Raw genomic sequence first — 19831 nt, forward strand, 5'->3', positions numbered from 1 at the left:
TCAAGATCTTCCTTATAATACTTTGAGTTCTTTGAATATATATGGACAAAAGAGTATTTTGCTGATACTCATTTTTTTGTTTGCTGACTTTATCACTTGACACAGCCTTTCTGTAGACATATTAATATCCTTCACTAACCTTGTAGTAAACTCTGCTTTCTTGGCATCCTGGGAGGGATTATCTCCTACTGTTTAATTTTGTAAATAAGTTCTAAATCCTTCAGTGGCACCTTGATATCTTATTTCTCACCCTTTAATGTGCATATGAACCGCTCTATTAAAATGCAGGTTCTAATGCTGTAGATGTGGTGGGGCCTGAGAGTCTGCATTTGAATATGCTTATAGGTGATACTGTCAGTTTTGGTGATGCCCGCCCAGTGGATGGTCCATGACTCACACTTGACGGAACAAGCATCTAGAGCAGCCCGTTCCATGATATCCTACTCGTTCCCTCTTGACCTCACAGTTCTCTGACCTTCCTAAAAATTTTGTCCAAATACTTCCCCTCCCTACAGCTGTTAGACATCTCAGTGGTTAGAAGGTAGGTGATAAGTTCTGCTTCTACGGAGGGAAATCTGCTGACAAGCATTCTGACTGGAGATTTCTCTTGAGCTGGTTGACTAAATAGTGGGGCCAGTATTTCTTCCAAGGGTTCTGTTCCTTTCATTCTTTTCCAGAACTATTCCAATTACCGCAACGTACATGTAATACTGGATAGTAATTATGAGCAGCTCCTTTTGGGTTTTAGAACATAATTGGAAGTCAGGTCATGACTGAGTTTTCAAGACCTCAAGAAATTCTTTCACTACCAGCCCCTTCCTCTTAGTACTTTGTCTTGCTTCTGTAAACAGAACTGTGCTGGGGCTTCTACTCTACAAACTGTAATCATATGATAGGTCAAAACCAGCTGCCAACCAGTTGACCAAGTGTTGCAAGTTTATTGAAGCACAGATTGGATAACTTGCACATGTGTTTATTGACCCCCCATGCCCAACACGATAGGTACACTGGCAAATATTTTGCCATTGCTTACTTGGTTTTAAAATAGCCCTAGAACTTCCCTGGTGGTACAGCAGAGAAGAATCTGCCTGCTAATGCAAGGGACATAGGTTCAATCCCTGGTCTGGAAAGATGTCACAAGATGTCACATGTCGCGGAGCAACAAAGCCCGGTATACCACAACTACCGAGCTCGCGCTCTAGAGCCCGCAAGCTGCAACTGCTGAAGCCCACGTGCCCAGACCCTGCAATAAGAGAAGGCACCACAGTGAGAAGCCCGTGCACCATAACAAAGAGTAGCCCTCGCTTGCCACAACAAGGAAAGCCTGTGTGCAGCAACCAAGACTGTGTGTAACCAACAATAAAAATAAATTATTTAAAAAATAGCCACAAGTAGAAAAAAATTTTTTTCTCCTAAAAAAATTGACAGCCAGGGACTGCCCTGGTGGTCCAGTGGTTAAGACTCCATGCCCACAACATAGGGGGCGTAGGTTCAATTCCTGATTGGGAAACTAAGATCTCACATGGTACATGGCATGATGAAAAAAAAAAAAAAACAAGAATTGACATCTGATTACTGAGCCACTTATGGATTTTCCTTTTAAAATTTAGTGAAGTTTTCCAGCACTAACTCATGTTAGCTGACAAAAATTTTACATATTTGCCAATACTATTGCATACCAAGTGTATTTAGTTTTCTTCCAAGCTTTTCCTTAATTTATAGGTAGCCCTAGTCAGTGTTGGAGAAGGAAATGGCACCCCACTCCAGTATTCTTGCCTGGAAATTTCCATGGACAGAGGAGCCTGGCAGGCTACATTCCATGAGGTCGCAAAGAGTCGGACAAGACTGAGCGACTATCAGTAGTCAATAGTTTGTATTTCAGAAATGGCTGATTGTTATTTGAGGTTCCTGTATATGTCAGAAACTTCAGGCAGTATCATAAAAGATAGTTAAAATCAGGATGTTGTCAAAATGCAGAAAACTGACTTAATTCAAAAGCAAGCTATTTCAGTGAAAGAGGCAAACTCTATTTGGCATTGATACATGTAGGAAAATTTCATACTAAGGCCCAAAGCATAAGCAAGTCCATCTTGATTTGCTGGGCATTTATTTATTGTGGGAAGTAATAACAGAAACTGTATGTGGGCCGGGCTCTAATCCTGCTGGTTGCTTTGTAGGATATCCAGATGTCCCTGCATTAGCCTGTGCCCACATTTCCTGCTGATCCTTGGAGAAGGGAAATGGGTCTCCTGCCTGCACAAATAAAATGGACACTCTCTGATTTCTGTTCCATTGTGTAGCGAGTGTTTTGCACAGATGCCACAATATCACTTTGTCTAGCAGACAGAGGAGTATGTGCGGAACTGGTGAGAAGCACATTCCTCCTCCCACTGGATGTATCCCCACATGAGGCTGCTGGGTTTCCAGCCCTGCCCAGAAAGGAGCTTGCCTCTTGTGCTGTTTGAAAGGCACGGGCAGGATTCATAAAAATGTCCAGAAAGCATTTTCTTGGATTGTCTTGGGATGAGGTGTTAAAATAAAAAGTATCTGCCATCTTTTCTGATTGGGGGAAGCCTACATGTATAAATATAGAGACAAGCCAGTATTGTAATTCCCTTTTAGTTGAAAATGTTTTTTCTATTGTATACCTAAAAATGGTGAATTTAAGTTAAGTGTATTTTACCAAAATTAAAAAAAAGTTTTCTCTAGATGTTTTATCACCTGCTGGGTATTTTTTTTTCAACCTGAAAAGTGAATTTTTTGTTTGTTTGTTTTGGCTGTACCTTGCAGCATGTGGGATGTTAGTTCCCTGATTAGGGGTTGAGCCGCTCCTCCTGCATCGGGAGCACAGAGTCTTAAGCACTGGACCCCCAGAGACATGACATGACATGCGTGTGCTCAGTCGTGTCAGATTCTTCGTGACCCCAGGGACTATAGCCCACCAGGCTTCTCTGTCCATGGGGTTTTCCAGGCAAGAATACTGGAGTGGGTTGCCATTTCCTCCTCCAGGGGATCTTCCCGACCCAGGGATGGAACTCACATCTCCTGTGTCTGTTGCATTGGCAGGCGGATTCTTTACCACTGTGTCACCTCTGGACTGCCAGGGAAGTACCCACCCCTTCCCCCGAAACGAATTCTTTACTCTTTTTTTTTTTTCTGTTTTGAAGAACAGGACAGCAATTGCACTCCTAGGTATACAGCTGAGAAAAATGAAAACTAGGTCCATGTACACATTTGAGCATAATAGCTAAAAGGTGGAAACAGCCAACCCAAATGTCCATCAGTGGTAAAGTGGATAAGTAAACTATGATATATCCATACATGGAGTGAGGTTCTGACACAGGCTACACCCTGGATGCAACTTGAAAATGTTATGCCAAGTGAAAGAAACCAGTCATAAAAGATCACATATGAGTTCATTTATATGAAATCTCCAGAAGGGGTGACTCTATAGAGACAAAATTAGATTGGTGGTTGTCTACAGCTGGGAGGAGGAGGGGGGAATTGGAGGATTAAATGGTTTCTTTTTTGAAGTAATGAAAATGTCCTAAAATGGATTGTGGTCATGGTTGCACAAGTCTGTGAATATATTGAAAGCCATAACGTAGGTGGGTAAACTGTACAGAATGTGAATTTCAGTACATTTCAAGGATCTCGCCAAACTGGGAATGACCGTGCTGAATTTTAACAGTAGTGTCTTTTTCAGGGTGCGAAGTACTACCTTGCTGTCATCTCCTTGTGAGTGGGATTGGCATCCCAGCTGCAACTCTTGGCACAAGTGCTCCAGGAAACACAGACACGTGCCAACAGACAGCCTGCTTTACCAGGTACTTGCCTTTTGGTCTCTCAGCAGCTTTAGTTACTGGCCTAGTTTGATTAAATAATCTCACATCCTACAAGTCAAGGCCACCCTATTCGATGTTGCTGGTAATGAAATTGTATAGTATCCAAGAAAATTTAATTGTAATGCCCTGTTTCCCAAAGGTGAGAAAGATCTTGCCTGCGTTTATGGTCTGAATTGATAGGTAATTCTGGGCAAATGCTGATAAAGCACCTAGGTCTAACCCTCATTATTCAGAATAAATGCATACCAAGGTATTTTGATGTGTAGGGTTTATAAGTCATTCTGGTAGGTCACATTTTTTCCATTATCTTTGATATAGCAAAATTATATAACAGTGGAAAGTGCTTTGCTGAAAATAAAAAAGACATCAGTGACACTGGCTTCTAAAGATTAATTACGTACAGGCTTTTAGAAAAAGGGCTGAGTATTATCTATTGACTGATTCAGTTTTAAGTACGAATTAAATGGGATTTACAGGGTATTAAATTCTATTTTGGCAGATGCTAGGATGTATTTATTCTTAGTTACACTTTAACCCCTGGTTATAGGCCAGTCCATGGCTGCTAGAATGGGGTTAGAATTTTTTTTTCATGTGTTTGTTTCAAAATTCCTATCTGTTTAAACTTGACGACCTTACTGGGGTGGATTCCAGCTTCATATCAGTGTTGGAATTCAGTGGAGTGTGACCGGCAGATAGCTCTTCAAATCCTAGTATTCCTGCCTTCTGACTGTGTGATCGTCTTAATGTCCATGAGCTCCAGATCCTTTACCTGTAAAAAGGGCTTGTTAACATGAAGCTGAATGAGTTAACATATAGCAAGCATCGGTCACACACCAAGGCCTTTCTTGCCATCTAGTTGTCCAAATGGGGACACTTGAGTGGGGAATTCCTCAGTTTCCACTGAACTAACAAGGCTAGGAGTGGGTTTTGTTTACTGAGATGTTCTCTATGGAGCTTTTAAACATTCCAAACATAAGAAAACAGATGCTTGCCCAAACCCTGGAAGTGGTTTTCCTGAAAGTAGATTTCTGGGTAGGGTCTGTTGCTTTAGTCAAATGATTTAGAGGTCCAGTATGGATATGGCAAAGGAGGACCTGGAGCTGGCATTGTCTTTGGACAAGGACTCAAACAAGCTCTTCCTAATAAATGTCTCCCTGGTTCTGATTGCCTATACTAGTGACCACATACCCTTCAACATCAGTTTGTTTTCCCAAGCTAGCATCTTACTCCACAGCTCCTTCACAGATAAACACTGAAACCTGGGTTTCTGGGTGAATTAGCTGCAGGCAAGCTTGGGTGGTGCGGTTTTCCCCACATGGCTATAGTTTCAAATCCAACGGACATTTATTAAAAGCGTTTTATTTGCCAGGGACTGGACAAGGGGCTTTCATCCATCTTGTTTATCCTCAGAACATTCTGGAGGAGCTATTGCCAGCTCCCTTTTGCAAATAAGGAAACTGAGATTCAAAGATTTTAAATGGTTTCCCCAAGATTGCATAGCCTCTGATTCCCAAGTGCAGTGAGATTCCTATAATAGCAGCTGTTTCCCATACTAACTCTACAGAACTTGAGGATTTAACTCCTAAACTAGGATAGTAATGGGTTTTTCGCAAGGGCCAGATCTGATCAATTGACAGTGGCTGCCTGGAGTTAAAGATGTCCAGATACGTCCCAGCTGGTGCCAGTGGTAAAGAACCTGCCTGCCAGTGCAGGAGACTTAAGAGACACAGGTTCAGTCTCTGGGTCGGGAAGATCCCCTGGAGGAGGGCATAGCAACCCACTCCAGTATTCTTGCCAGGAGAATCCCATGGACAGAGGAGCCTGGTGGGCTATGTCCATAGGGTCACAAAGAGTCGGACGCGATTGAAGCAACTTAGCATACAGACACTGTCCACGTTTGTTGAGTAAGAATTTTGTGACCCATTAGCAATGTCTGGCATGGATGGAGGAGGCCATCCATGAAGGCCCTTTACCTGTTTCTGATTATAAGCTTCTACCTGCAGCTGCCCTGCTTTACTATCTTAAAGTCTCTGGAGAGCACTATTTGCCTGGCATTTGTTTGTTGCTACTTATGCAGCAAAATCATCTTTTCCTCTTTGCTTTCGGGAAGGAGGCTCAGAGTCTGAACAGAGCCTCACTTCCTAGACATGGATTCTCATTGCTAGGTAATTTAGATAGTAACAGTTTGGAGTTGTTACCAGCTCATCCCATAATATGGGTATAGATAAATGAATTGAAAGTGAAAATTAAAACTTTTGCTTCTGTGCCTCTGAGAGCCCCTCTGCAGTCCCCTCTCCCCTGGGACTCCTCCTCTGTAGGAATTCCTGGGGAGCTCACAACCAGCAGCCCAACTCCTTCACATGGAATTGGAGACAGAACAGTAGCTCACAAACTTTAGCTGCATCAGTCACCTGGAGGGCTTGGTAAAACACAGATTCCTGGGTTCCCTCCCTAGAGTTGTGGCTTCAGTCCCTCGGGGTGAGCCCCAGGATATTTGCATTGCTAGCAAGTTCCCATCCAGGCTGATACTTCAGGTTTCCCCACCACACTTTGAGAACCACTAACCTGGACCGTACTTTTAACAGGTGTCTTAGAGCCTGGGCTTGTTTGTAGATAGTATGTGGCCAGTTTCCGTACCTGTGGTGAAGAGATTCTTTCCTCAAACTTTTTTTTTTCCCTCAAACTTTTAATGAGCACCTCACAGGCTGCCTGAGGAAAGCTAAGAGGAATGTAAAGGCTTGTCTGGGGGACTTGGGAATCTAATTTGAGATCAGTAATTACACTGCTGTGTGAAAAGGGCTGCAGAGCAGAAAGCCTGAAGCAGTGATTATGTGAGAGGAGGCTCCCGAGGAGGGTAAGTTGTTGGCCAGGTGTGCAGAGAGGGGAAGAAAAAAGTGGGGAGGACAGGCTGTACCTCAGAGGCCTGGAGATGCTGTACTGTGAAAAGAAAAGTTGTTTGTGTTGAGAGTTCCATTGTAATTCTAATATGAAGTATCAACCTACAGTAATAAAGATGAAAGCCTTAAATTTATTTGGGAGCTTATTACAGTGTACTCGGTACTGTACTAAATATTTAGCTGCATTGTTTTTCATTTAATTCTCAGACCCACCTATGAGATATGGGTCCAACTATAATCTTAATTTGTATAAGTTTCCTAGGGCTGCAGTAAAAAACAAAAACAAAAACAATCTATCGCAGACTGGGTGGTATAAACAATAATGTATCGTCTCATAGTTTGTATTACATGACTGAGCGACTGAACTGAACTGATAGTTTTGGAGGCTAGAAGTCTGAAATCAAGGTGTTGGCAGGATTGGTTCCTTCTGAGAGTTATGAGGGAAGGATCTGTTCCAGGCCTCTCTCCTTAGCTAGAAGGTGGTCGTCTTCCCGCTATGTGTGTCTGTCTCTTTGTCTAAATTAACCCATTTTAAGATAGCAGTCACACTGCATTAGGGCCCCCACCTAAAGACCTCACTGTAACCTGATTGCCTCTGTAAGGATCCTGATTCCAAATGAGATCATATTCTGAGGTAAGGAGAGCTGGGACTTCAACGTGTGAAATTTGGGGAGACACCATACAACTCACTACACCATTTTACAGGTGCAGAGATGGAAACTCAGAGGGTTCACATAAATCACACGCCCGTCAGGTCCAGCTGTGTAACTTGCCATTTTGGTAGGTCGGAACAGCTGACTAGTGGCAGTGGCATACGCTAAACCTGCGAAGTAGCAGAACTGGGGTTTGTTGAAACCCCAGATCTGATTCATCGTTGTATTCTTTCACCCAGAGCTTCCCTCTGTTTACTGGCCTTCCCCCTTTTTTCTCTCTGCTATGTCTGCTCATGGTTCACTGGGAAAACCAGCGGTGTAGAGGTCAGGATACCAAGCTGATAGCCTGTTTATTTCTAATTCTTGAGTTTATGGATCAGATATTTTTATATGTCAGTTTCCTGTCCTGCCTGTTTAAGGAGAGTGGTGGGAAATTACCAGATTATGTCAGGGATCCCCACCCTCCAGGATCTACTGCTGATGATCTGAGGTGGAGCTGCTATATATTAATGATAGTAATAAAACGCACAATGAATATGATGCTCTTGAATCATCCTGAAGCCATTCCCCACCCCACCCCTACGCTCAGTCTGTGGAAGAATGGTCTTCCACAAAACTGCTTCCTGGTGCCATAAAGGTTGGGGCCACTGGCGTATATGAAATTGAAAATTCATTGCTATTAAAACATTGCTATTAAGCCCTATACATATGGGCTTCCCTGGTGGCTCAGTGGTAAAGAATCCGGCTACAATGCAGAAGATGTGGGTTTGATCCCTGGGTCAGGAAGATTCCCTGGAGAAGGAGACGGGCACCCACGCCAGTATTCTTGCTTGGGAAATTCCATGGACAGAGGAGCCTGGTGGGCTATAGTCCATGGTGCTGCAAGAGTCAGACACAGCTTGGTGACTAAACCACCGCTACCTATAAATACACAGGTTATCAGAGTATAGATGTCCTACAGAGGAGCCTGGTGGGCTATAGTCCATGGTGTTGCAAGAGTCAGATACAGCTTGGTGACTAAACCACCGCTACCTATAAATACACAGGTTATCAGAGTATAGATGTCCTATTCTTAATTTCCTTCTCAAACCAACCTAAATATTTGTAAGCAATGTGTTAGTTCTGCACTTGTGTTTTAAGTACCTTTACTTGGAATTGTTTCGGCATTCAGGGATTCAAGCAACTTAATTGTCTAGCTGTGGAGAGTTTAGACAAGTAGTTTTGTCAGTACTCATGCAATAATTCCATATTTTCTTCTTTAAGTATTTATAATGAAAGAGAATTGCCCCAAATACTTATGTACAAAGACTTTGGTCACTTTAGCAGTTAAAGCAAAATTTCATCATGTATATTTGTGTACCATTGAAGTGGAAGAGAAATAAAAACAAGAAGTGTTTGAATGCTGTAATTATAGTCTAATATGTTTTCCAAACAAAAATTAAAGTGCATGCTTCCCTCATGAAGTCAACAAGATGGAGTGGTAGCCATTTGCTTATCTCTGGAAATCTGAGATGTCTGGATATTTTAAGTATAGCATATATTAGAGATGAGTAATATTCAACCTAGGTTCTGAAACATAAATTTAATTATACTCCTGAATGTTTTAGAGAACCCAAAACCTAAGAATTAAAACATGACTAGGAGCTTGTGATGGAGAAGGAAATGGCAACCCACTGCAGTATTCTTGCCTGGAGAATGCCATGGACAGAGAAGCCTGGCAGGGCTGCAGTCCACGGGGGTCACAAGAATCAGACAGGACTTAGCGACTAAACCACCGCCACCAGCAGGAGCTGGTGAAAGGGACTCCCAAATGGCGCAGTGGTAGAGAATCTGCCTGCCAATGCAGGAAATGCAGCTTAGATCCCTGTGTTGGAAGATCCCTTAGAGAAGGAAGTGGCAACCTACTCTAGTATTTTTGCCTGGGAGATCGCATGGACAGAGGAGCCTGGTGGGCTACAGTCCGTGGGGTCACAAAGTGTCAGAGACATAGTAGGTCACATGCCAGGGGCCTGTAAACCTAGATCCCTACCTCTCTCTTGCTTTTCACAGCCACATTTCTTAAAAGGAATCTCTGTACTTACCACCGTTTTTCCTCTCCTCCACCTGCCTCTCTCTTCAGCACTTCCTCCTCCACGTATTCCAGCCACTCAGGATCCAGTAACTGGTTTCAGGTACCCTCTGGGCTAGACACACAGGCACAGGGCTAAGCACAGCACTGCCTCAGGAAATTTTCATGGATAAGGACTCTTCCCTGCCTGGAAGATGCAGTTGAGTTTTCAATCAACAGTTACATTGTGTGTGTGCTACCTGTACTGGACCCCTGGTACTGTGACTGCGTGGGGAAGACTGGAGGCAGCTTATTTTATGATTCCTATTATAATAAAATAATGCAGGGACTTCCTGAGTGGTCCAGTGGTTAAGAATCTGCCTTCCAAAAGAGGGGACTCCGGGTCAATCCCTGGTAAAGAAACTGAGGTCCCACATGCTGCGGGAGCAGCCGAGCCCATGTACACTAGAGCCTGTGTGCTGCAACGAAGGCTCAGCACAGCCAAAAATTAAAAAAAAAAAAAAAGATGTAATTAGTTTCTGGTTTGGAAGGGTGTCATCACTGGAGTCCTGATTTTGATACCTCACATTTTCATTAGTTGAGTGGTTGGTGATAGCATGTTTCAGTTCAGCCAAAGTTTTGATTTATTTAGAGGTAATCTGATTGTACAGTGAGATTAGACAAAACACCCTAGATAGGAATTCCCCTGCCTAATCCTAATTTTATTGATATTTTTAAAAAATTATTGATTTTTGAAAAAAATACATGATTGATTATAATTATTCATGTTTGACATGGATATTTGTGATATAATTATTGATAGTCAAAAAATCAAAATAATTACATATATAATTATTTTTAGTTCAGATCTTAAGTCTGGTAACTAAAATAACTGGCAACACGCTTTGAAAGAGACTTCATACTTATGTTAAAGTTGAATTTGTCTCTTCTGATGGCTTTAGCTCAGTAGGATACTTACGGCAAGATTTAGAACAAGAATCAAAATACTTTAGCAAGTGGAGGATGGTTCTAGGAGAGCTAGAAATAGATCAGGGAGAGAGAAGATAGGTGAAAAATAAAATGTCATTGGGAAGAATAGCTAAAACTGCTTAGGTGATTTAGTGTATACAACATAAATATCAGAATCTCTTGAAAATAAATTCTGATTGATTCATTAAGAAACTTAGATAATAACTTTGGAGGCAAGAAAAGCTGAAAACCTGATACATTCCTGAAACTAAATGAAAGATTGCACTTTGTATTGCCCTTGCCCTCTGGCCCAGACTGGCAAAGAATTTGATGTTCCTTCTATGTGTGTAGTTTTAGCCATTATGGCCCCCCACCATGCTTGCTTCTCTCCATTACTCTAGAAGTGTGGGAAGTAACTTTGATGCAGTCTTAGCCTCCAAGAATACTGCCAAGGAAACTCTCCCAGAGATTATGAGACAGAAAGGCTTAGAGAACAAAGTCAGTTGTTCCAGTCATATGATTTATTCACCTTGAAAACATGCTTTGAGATGCAAGGGGGAAAGATTCAAACCCTTTTAACATAATTAGGTGAGGATATAAATAAGGTGAAAGGCCCACACTCTGGAATCCTGTGCTTGCAGTCTTCACATGTCCTGTCCCTTTGCAGTGTTAGCTTTCCCCAATGACGGTGTGGTCACAGAGACCAGATTTGAGGTTGAACAGGAGGCTTGGCAGATGGAAGGTGTCTGAAGCCAGCATAGGCTTTCCCCATAGCAGGGATACAGGCCAAGTATACTTGGCCAGTAGCTGTAGCTCAATAGTAATTTGCCTGCCTTTGGGGGCAGAGTATACAGGTGGCCAGAATTGTACATAATGGGTGTCACCAATGGGTGATCACTTTAGGGATGACATAGCTGTCAATCTAGAGGCAACATGAGCTGGGCTTTATTATGTGTTATTAATATTTTAGGAAATGTTTATTAATAATATAAACTATATTATTACATCTAAAATTGTAAGTTAGATATTTAGTGCATTTATTAATATTTTATTGGGCTTTTCTTGTGGCTTTATTAAATATTAATTTTTAAGATTTACTTTGTCCTTCATTGGAACTCTTCTGCTTATAAGTGACATTCTTATTTGTTTCTTTATTTTCATCTATACTTAACACAAAAGCACTTCATTTATTCTATTTTGTTTTTTAACATATCTTACTAACATACTGTCTATACTATATACATCTTACAAATTGTGCCTGAGTCTTACAAACTGTGGGACTTCCCAGGTGGCACAGTGGTAAAGAATCTGCCTCAATGCAGGAGACTTGGGTTGGATCCCTGAGTCGGGAACATCCCCTGGAGAAAGAAGGACATGGCAACTCACTCTGGTGTTCTTGGCTCATAAATCCCATGGACAGAGGAACCTGGCAGGCTAGAGTCCATGGGGTTGCAAGAGAGTCGGACATGACTTAGCAGCTAAAGAATAACAACTTACAAACTGATTGCTTTCTCATTATCTATGGAAAATAAATCTTAGGAATTTCATCCATCTGATTTTTACCTTGTCCTCTATACCAGTGGTCCCCAAACTTTTTGGCACCAGGGACCAATTTTGTGAAAGAAAAATTTTCCATGGACCATGGTGGTTGGGTGGGATGGTGGGTCAGGTGGTAATGCCAGTGATGAGGAGGGGCAAATGAAGCTTTGCTAGCTGTCCAGCCACTCACGTCCTACTGTGTGGCCTGGTTCCTAATAGGTTGTGGCCCAATACCCATTCACAGCCAGGAGGCTAGGGATCTCTGCTCTGTACCATTGTTTAAAAGAACTTTGAAGTATTTATTCAGCAAATTATGGTATAGTCATACAAATGGGGATATTTTGCAGCTTCCTGCTCCAGTATTCTTGCCTGAAGAATTCCATGGACATAGGAGACTGGTGGGCTACAGTCCATGGTGTTGCAAAGAGTCGGACATGACTGAATGACTAACACACACACAGAAAAGTAATGATACAGAACTATATTGCCATGAAAAAACTGCCTATTCCTATGTAGAGAAATGGAGAAGGCAATGGCACCCCACTCCAGCACTCTTGCCTGGAAAATCCCATGGACGGAGGAGCCTGGTAGGCTGCAGTCCATGGGGTCGCTAGAGTCAGACGCAACTGAGCGACTTCCCTTTCACTTTTCTCTTTCATGCATTGGAGAGGGAAATGGCAGCCCACTCCAGTGTTGTTGCCTGGAGAGTCCCAGGGACGGGGGAGCCTGGTGGGCTGCCGTCTATGGGGTTGCACAGAGTCGGACACGACTGAAGCGACTCAGCAGCAGCAGCAGCATGTAGAAAAAAACAGGCAGCAAAAGGGCATGTCTAGTGTACCCAGATGCATGATGTCATATAGGACATCTACATGCTCACCTACGCATGGAGGTACCTGGAAGGATGCTCATCCAGTTATTTACCAGTGGTTTGCTCAGGATTGTGACGTTTTAATTGCATTTTACTATTCTTTTGTGTGTGTGTGTGTGTGATCTGTGGTATGGTTTGTGTAAATAAACAAGTATCATTTATTTTAAAATAACTGAAACTCAAAGATATATGTATGTACAAATATGTATGCAAATCAACATACCAAGAGGATTATAACATCTGACCCTTTTGTAAGCCAGAGGCATTTTGTCAGAAGAGAATTCTTCTCTCTTTTCTAAAATTTTAGTTTTGTTTTGGGGTATAACTGATTCACAACAGTGTATTAATAGCCCTGGTGGCTCAGTGATAAAGGATGTGCCTGCCAGTGCAGTAGCCGCAGAAGATGTGGGTTGGATCCCTGGGTCAGGAAGGTCCCCTGGAGGAGGACATGGCAACCCATTCCAGTATTCTTGCCTGGAAAATCCCATGGACAGAGGAACTTGGCAGGCTACAGTCTGTGGGTCTGTGGGGTCGCAAAGAGTCGAGCATGGCTGAACTCGCAAGGCATAGCTAATTAACAGTGTTGTGACGGCTTCAGGTGAACAGTAAAAGGACTCAGCCATACACATACATGTATCCATTCTCCGCCAAACTCCCCTCCCACCCAGGCTGCTACGTAACATTGAGCAGAGTTCCTTGTTGGTTATCCATTTTAAATATAGCAGTGTGTACATGTCTATCCCCAAATCAGGAACTATCCCTTCCCCTGATCCTTTCCCACAGGAGAATAATTTTCTGACCTTCAAAATGAATGTTTTACCTGCCTTGGAAACCTTGTTATCTTTTGTCAGAGAATTGTAACAATGTCCCTTTAGCAGAATTTCTTAAACTTTCCTGATGCTAAGATTCACCTGCTGGGTACAGTGCTGCAATGTAAAATTCCCCAGGGCCCTTCTCAGACCCACTGAATCAGGATCTCAGGGAAGGACCTGGGATGCCTCAGGTGATTCTTATCATCAAGAAGCTGTCTTTATAGAAATGTATGTTATGTGTTTTCAAGTTTTTATAGAATGGCTCTTGGATTTGCCTTTCCCAGGACCAGCTTCCTTTGTTTTCAGAGGCCTGTACTATTTTGCTCGGCTGCCCTGGAAAACTTAACAGCTTTTTTTCTAAGGCCCCTTTCAGATCTGAAGATTCTTTGACAATCAAGGAGACACTTCAACAATTATAATCTGTGTTGGTCAGGGATACTGAATTCTTAGTGCTACAGGATTAACCAATTCAAGTTGCCAGAGGCCTCTCTGGGCTCCGCGGAGGACTTGTATATCACACAGACAGTCCCCTGGGCCACTCTCACCTTAGATTCCCTCCCTTGCATGGGAGATGAGGACTTTTTTCCCTTAAAAAGGAAAAATTTTCCCTTATTAAAGGTTTATTTTTATTTTTTTTTTTAAGAAACTTATTAGGGGAGAGGAAATTTGAGAATTCTTAGACGCTAGAATCATATTTGATTTCAGGATTCTAATTCCTAGCTCATTGTTGTTCAGTCACTCAGTAGTGTCTGATGCTCTGCAACCCCGTGGACTGCAGTATGCCAGGCTTCCCTGTCCTTCACTGTCTCCCAGAATTTGTTCAAACTCATGTCCTTTGAGTCAGTAATGTCCTCCAACCATCTCATCCTCTGTTGCCCCCTTCTCCTGCCCTCAATCTTTTCCAACATCAGGGTCTTTTCCAAAGAGTTGGCTCGTCACATCAGGTGACCGAAGTATTGAAGTTTCAGCTTCAGCATCAATCCTTCCAATGAATATTCAGGGTTGATTTCTTTTAGAATTGACTGGCTTGATCTCCTTGCAGTTGAAGGGACTCTCAAGAATCATCTACAGTACCACAGTTCAAAAGCATCATTTCTTTGGCACTCAGCCTTCTCGTCCAACTCTCATATCTGTACTAGCTATTAGCTCATTGGCTGGAGTCAAATGACGTTTGTGGTATTTACCTTTTTAATATTGCACAGGAAGATTTTCACAAATATGATTCCCCAGCATTATTTGTTCAGTTGTTGTGTCAGCAAAAGCCCTCTTAAGTCTGTTCAAAAGAACCCAAAGGAAAACAACAATAATGACAACCAAAGACCTACCTCTGCCCCAACTCTGTGCAGTTGTCTCATTGCTGCAGAGAGTGAACTGAGGGACAGGCGGGCAGGGATGAGAATGGACTGTGAGTCTGATAGGTTTGGAGTCTTACCCATCATCTACTCTGTGATGCCCTTGGACAAGCTGTTTTCCTCTGGGAAGCTCAGTCTCCTCATCTTAAAACAGGGCAATAATATCAAATATACAGGGGCGATGGACGGATTTACATTAAATGAGTTAATATAGTGTTTGAAAGATTTGTGGCACATAGTGTGCATTTAGCCAATTACTTTTTAATCCAGGTTTCTGGGTTTTTTGATGGGGTGTTAACAAGTAGCACTTCTCCCTGAAGAGTGTGGATTTTATATACTCTGCAATATAAATAGTGGTAAAAATAATTAAAGATGTCAAACGCAGAGCACAGTGCCTTTAGGATCCAGGGCACCTTGCCAGGAGGAGAGGGCTCTCCACAGACAGAACATGCTCTGTAGCAGGGTCTGTCCAGATGAAACCACATCCCAGAAAGTGCTTCTGTGATCTCCAGGATTGGACTTGGATTATGCTGTATCTCAATTCCTGTTGAGCAGGCTGAATATACCCAGGTCAGCCCCATAAGTTTCCTAGAAGCCTGCTCATCCACAGTATGGCACCCTGAGGTCAGCCCAGACCACAGCCACCTCCTTCCAACCAGAACTACCCCCAGCACCGTTCCAGGGCCTCTTCAGACTTGTAATCCATCCAGCTGATTCTGAGTTACACAGCTAATTCTTCCGTCAACTTTGTGGCCAGGTGAACCCATCATGGCCAGAAACATTGCCCAGTGCTTACACAGGATGGAGGTTAGGAACAGGGTGGGGTATGCTGGGGTTTGGAGTTTGTACCATTAGCAGTGAGAGGAGAGGCAAGTAGAAGCCACCATCCATTTAGAACTGAAAACTTTCTTTCCCTGTAAGTCTGATTAATGAAATTTTCATGCTCTTTGTACTTACTGTAATATCTTTTCATTGTAGTGATAATAGCAGCAATGCCAACATATTATCAGTGGTAATAATGATGATGATGGTGATTAAAAAGAGGGGGCCCTTTCTAGGGCTACTCTCCCTTCCTGCTATTGTTCCTCTCTGGTCTTCCCATCCCCTAAATAGACCATCTACCATTCCCACCCTTTCATACCCTGCACTGGACTCTGAAACCCTTGTCTCACTGTAAATGAAACATTCAGCTGAACTCCACCTTCTTGCTTTAATTTAAACTTGGCTTTCTCCTGAGGGCATCATTTCCTGGTAGTAACCTCAAGGGATGCTTTCTACTTTAGATGGAAAGAGAAATCTAAGCAGGAGCTGGCTTTGTGGTCCAGGCAGAGAAGCTCCAACAAAGGCTCTGGGGCAGGAATGAGCTTGGCAGGGTCTCAAGAGCAACAACTGCAAAGAAAGGCCGGTGCAGCTCCAGGAAGTGAGCTTGGGAGAGTGCAGGCTGGGCTGAGCCTGGAGAAGGCAGCAGGGTCCATGCATATAGGACACGGAGGCTGCCTTAGCCCAGGCTGCCACAGCAGGACACCCCGGACAGGGTGCTTAAACAGACGTTTACTTCGCACAGTTCCGGAGGTTGAGAAGTCCAAGATCAAGGTGCTGGTAGACTCGGTCCTCAGTGAGGGCCCCCTTCCTGGCTTCCAAACAGCCGCCTTCTCGCTGTGTGCTCCCAGGGCCATTGCTAGGTGCATGCACGTGGAGTTAACGAACCTGGAAAGTTAGTGAGAGTACCATGAAATAACGAAATGTGAAGGCAGAACTTTGAATGCCTCTCTCCTGGATGTTCTTTTAGGGGATGTGAGGTGACTGCTTATGGAAGGAGGAGTCCTCTAAGTGAATATGCACAGTTACTGGTATGGTTGTTTGGCTTGGGAAGGGAAAGGAATGCCAGGCCTTTTCTCCTGAAAGGTACCGTTCCTTCAGGCAGAGTTTTAACTGCCAGCACCGAAATCATGCACGTGCTCAAGCAATTCTTGTGCCTGTCATCGTTTGTGTACGTGTCTTTCTCTTCATCACGCTGTGAGCAAGCCCCCTGTTGTATATTGCCTTTATCTGCTATATACCTACCCCAGGGTACCTGCTAGGCATTCAAGAAACACTTATTGAAGGAAAGTATCATTATAATGTGGGCCATTTTAAAAGTATTTATTGCATTTGTTATAATATTGCTTCTGTTGCTTATGTTTTGTGTTGTTTTTTTGCCTGCAAGGCATGTGGGAAACTGGACTGGAAACTTTCCCTGCATTGGAAAGCCAAGTTGAACCATTGGACCACCAGGGAAGTCCCGGGAGTGCCTTCATGATTCTAATCCACCACCCAGTGTACAGGCCAACTCAATTGCTTAGTTAGCCTGGAAACTTTTCATGTCGGGTTCTTTTGCTCCCATGTAATGATACGTTATAAAATCATGTTGCAAGTATGTATGTGTGTGTGTGTGTTTATCCCCAAATCTTAATGTTCTTGAGGAAATCTGATTAAAAGTGTTTAGTTTTTTACAGTTATTTCAGGTCCTCTGACCCTGCTTTAAAGACTTTATACACTGTAATACATAATGACAAGTGTTAAAACATTTCATAAACAATAACTACAATTAAAAAATAAAAGTATACACAGTCCTCACCATTAATCAAATCATATTCTCATATACTTTCCAATTCTTTTATATATATATAGTAATTTTTTGTTATTGCCATCAGGATAGATAGTGTTTTTGTTTGGTTGTTTTTTTTCCCCGCACTGTGTGCTTGTGAGATCTTAGTTCCCCAGCCAGCCTGGGCCGTGACAGTGAAAGTGCAAAGTCCTAACTGCTGGACTGTCAGGGGACTCCCGAGGATAGATGCTATTTGTACTCTTTCTCATTGGTTATTATATTGTTATTATCCTTGTTGCTCCACAGACTTCCTTATATAATTTTGAATGATGACTTGCTATGCCCATTAATTTGATCTGCTGTAGTTTAACAGTTCTCCAGCCTTGGACAGCGATGGTTTCCATCCTATGTTATTATACATACGATGAAGCGCTGCCCCACCTCCCAGTCACCTGCTGTCATCTAACCTCCAATCCTGTCTTGTTATTGAGACAGCTCTGGCCAGGATGATCTGTGGTTCTCGGTGAACATCTTCTGTTCTTAACTGAACTCTTCAAAGTTCCATGTTGGCTGTTCTTCCCTTCTTGAAATTCATTCTTCTTTTGACTTTTTGGACACCTTACTGCAGTGGATTTTTTTTTTTTCCCCTTTCTGGCAGTTCCTCTTTTATCTCTACCCTGGGGTCTTAAGCTTGCCTCCTAAGTATTGGCATTCCCTGGAATCTTCCCTAAGTATTGGCATACCCTTATTCTTTTCCTGCCTCAGTTTTTGTCATGTCTCTGAATACTCTCATTACCTCCCATGACATCAGCTTTCCTGATACACTGGCAATTTCAAATCTCTTCCTCTACCGCAAACCTCTCTACCTAAGATCTCGTTAATGCCTGGCACATAGTAGACACTTGAACATCTCCACCTGGAGGACCCATGACCCTCAAAACTCAATCAGTCCCTAACTAAACTCACTATCCTTCCTCAAGCCCCTCCCAAGATCTGTTCCCATTCCTTTGTTTCCTATTTTGGCAAAAGACACTGTCATCTACTTAGTTAAGCCAGAAACCTGAGAGTCACCTTAGACTCACTTCCCTCTTCCTTACCTCATATCTGATCAGGCAGTCACCCAGCCTGCTGATTCCACTTCCTTCATCCCTTGAACTGGCCTATTTTGTCTAACTTCATAATCACATCATCTCTCACCTGCATTCCCACAAAAATCCTTTTTTTTGTTTGCTGTTGGCCTTGTCATTCTTACTGATGCCCCTCCCTGCAACCCCCACCCAACTCATCCATTTTCTAAGAAGCTGACAGAGCGATCTTCAAAAAATGCCAGTCGAATCCCACTCCTGCAGTGTCACAGTAGACCACAAACTCTGTTTGCCTGAACAACCTTACCTCCTGCTACCTCAACAGCAAGTCTGTGATCTCTTCCTTTTTCTCCACTTGTTATTTGTTGTCTTCACCTGGAAAGCTTTCTCCTCTTTTTGTCTCACGAAGTCATTCCTCCCTGTCCTTTAGAATGTGTAAGCTGCTGTCTCATCTCTGGAAAGACTTCACTAAACCCCATACCCCTGTCTGGGTGAGGAACCCCTCCAGAAAGACCCTAGACTACTCTGAGCTGCCAGGAATCTTGGTACTTAAATGGTTTCTTATAATTTACTAACTGTCTACTGTAGTAGGCTGAACTCTGAGGCTACAGCCTAACTAAGTCTTGTATCAGGGGGTTCTGACTTTATAGAAAGTGTTTAGTAATTATTTGTTGGATAGAAGTTCTTTGGAGAAACAAAATTCTAGGAATGGGGTTCACATGTGCAAGCCCACTTGTGAGAAATATGTACTAGTATAACTTGCTTTTCCAAAGAGTTGTATAGATTTATACTGCCACCAGCAATGGTACTGTATCAATTGAAAGACTTTTTTCAACATGAGTCAGAACTATGTATTGTGTCCGAATGTTGGTATTTCTACTATAAAAGTATGTCATCATTTGGAGTACTGTAATGTATTAGAAGGGCTTCCCTGGTGGCTCAGTGATAAAGAATCTACCTGCCCAATCAGGAGACTTGGGTTTGATCCCTGGATCCAGAAGATCCCATGGAGAGGGAAATTGCCACCCACTCCAGTATTCTTGCCTGGGAAATCCCAGGGACAGAGGAGCCTGGCAGGCTACAGTCCATGGAGATGAAAACAGTTGGACATGCCTTAGCGACTAATAAATAGCCACAATGCAATAGAACTTTATGCAGCGATGGACATCCTATATCT

At 42.8% G+C, this 19831-nt stretch overlaps 1 protein-coding gene across 1 annotated transcript in view; it reads left to right on the forward strand.

The window, feature by feature from the left end:
* The window catches only part of TJP2 (tight junction protein 2), a 96522-nt gene continuing 80397 nt past the window's right edge, over positions 3707 to 19831 (forward strand). Inside the window, exon 1 of the mRNA XM_018052053.1 lies at positions 3707 to 3827. The gene's annotated coding sequence lies outside the window, so the exon portion shown is untranslated. The remainder of the gene's footprint in view (positions 3828 to 19831) is intronic.

Source organism: Capra hircus, chromosome 8, assembly GCF_001704415.2.
Source record: "Capra hircus breed San Clemente chromosome 8, ASM170441v1, whole genome shotgun sequence".
NCBI lineage: Eukaryota > Metazoa > Chordata > Mammalia > Artiodactyla > Bovidae > Capra > Capra hircus.